Here is a 1,464-nt window from a genome sequence, read left to right on the forward strand (position 1 = left end):
TTTTTACTATAAATGCATAAATTAGCTACCATGAAAAACCGACAACTGCAGTTATCTGTTGTATTTAAACAATACCCCATTGTTTTAACTAAAAATTTATATATATTTTTTTTAAATAGCTAACGCTCGTTGCAGTTATGTATTAAAATATTTTCATTTATTTATTTTTTTATGAGAAAACGTATATACAAACAGTTAGTTGCAGTAATTCTTGAAAATGCAATTTTAATTATTATTGTTCAATATTCTTTTAAGTCATTTGTTAAAGGTTCTTATTTGTTTATACGATTCAGGTTCAACACAACATTCAATAACTAAAACAAGTTTTATAATTAGCACAATAGTTATATTATTTGTAAAGCTACTACTATGGGATGATTTTAAGATATCATATTTTTGTTGATTTCGTAATCTCCAGATAACATTACACTACACTTTTTTCGACAGTTATAATTCATTGATTATAAATTTATTTATTTTTATCAACAAAACTTTATTTGTTATAAATATTTACAACCTGTTATACACAATAAAAAATATTTTAAATATGTTATAAGAATTCATTATATGCTACATGTTTTTTTTTAGCAATAATTTAAGATATTTATTGTTAATATTAAATATTAACGACTAAAAGCTTAATTTGTCTGTATATTGATTATTAGACATTTCAATCTTTAAATTATATTTATGGGCGTTAAATATTAAAAATAATATTCTATTTATGAAAAATAAATCCATGATGAATAATCCAAAAATCGACTTTTAACAGAACATTTGAATTCTTCAATTCAGTTAAACAGATAGTCATAAATGTAGAATCGATATAATCGTGTAATATAAGAAATACAATAAAAAAGATGCCTAAGAATTAGAATGTACTAGTGATACATACTTATAAGCATAACTAAATAATTACGCTCAGGTAACTTATTTTTTATTCAACTTGATTAATAAATTAATTTATTAAAATGAAAGAATAAATCGAATGCATAGCATATAATAGTAATTTATATCTTTGTAGTACCTCACTTTTGTTGTCCTGTAGTACCTCCTCTCATTTTAGCTGTGTAGTAGAAGCTGAGTAAGAGTGGTAGGTATAGCTACTTCAGAGTATAAATAACAGTCATAAAACTAATAAGTTGATTTTCCACTCTAAGTTTCTCACAAATTATTTCTGAGTTTCTATTTACTTTTCTTTTAATTGGTGTTTATACATAACACAATAATATGATAATTTTAAAACCCCTTTTTCCTTATATCTATTTTCTTTTTTTATTGAGTGTGATATATAATTTCGGTGATGCTGCTGAAGACTTACAAAGCCAATCAAAAGGTAATCTTTTTTTTAGATTAACAAATTAAGTTTTTTTAGTAATGATAAAATTAAAAAAAACTTCATCAATTTTTAGTTCAATATAATATTTTATAAAACATTGTTATTATTATGAGTTTTAATAACAC

The 1,464-nt window shown here is 22.5% G+C and overlaps 1 protein-coding gene across 1 annotated transcript in view; it reads left to right on the forward strand.

The window, feature by feature from the left end:
* The first annotated feature begins 1,232 nt into the window (after positions 1 to 1,232).
* The window catches only part of LOC126908151 (uncharacterized), a 45,218-nt gene continuing 44,986 nt past the window's right edge, over positions 1,233 to 1,464 (forward strand). The window contains exon 1 of the mRNA XM_050690060.1: positions 1,233 to 1,336. The gene's annotated coding sequence lies outside the window, so the exon portion shown is untranslated. The remainder of the gene's footprint in view (positions 1,337 to 1,464) is intronic.

Source organism: Daktulosphaira vitifoliae, unplaced genomic scaffold (assembly GCF_025091365.1).
Source record: "Daktulosphaira vitifoliae isolate Bord-2020 unplaced genomic scaffold, ASM2509136v1 Scaffold_5, whole genome shotgun sequence".
Lineage (NCBI taxonomy): Eukaryota > Metazoa > Arthropoda > Insecta > Hemiptera > Phylloxeridae > Daktulosphaira > Daktulosphaira vitifoliae.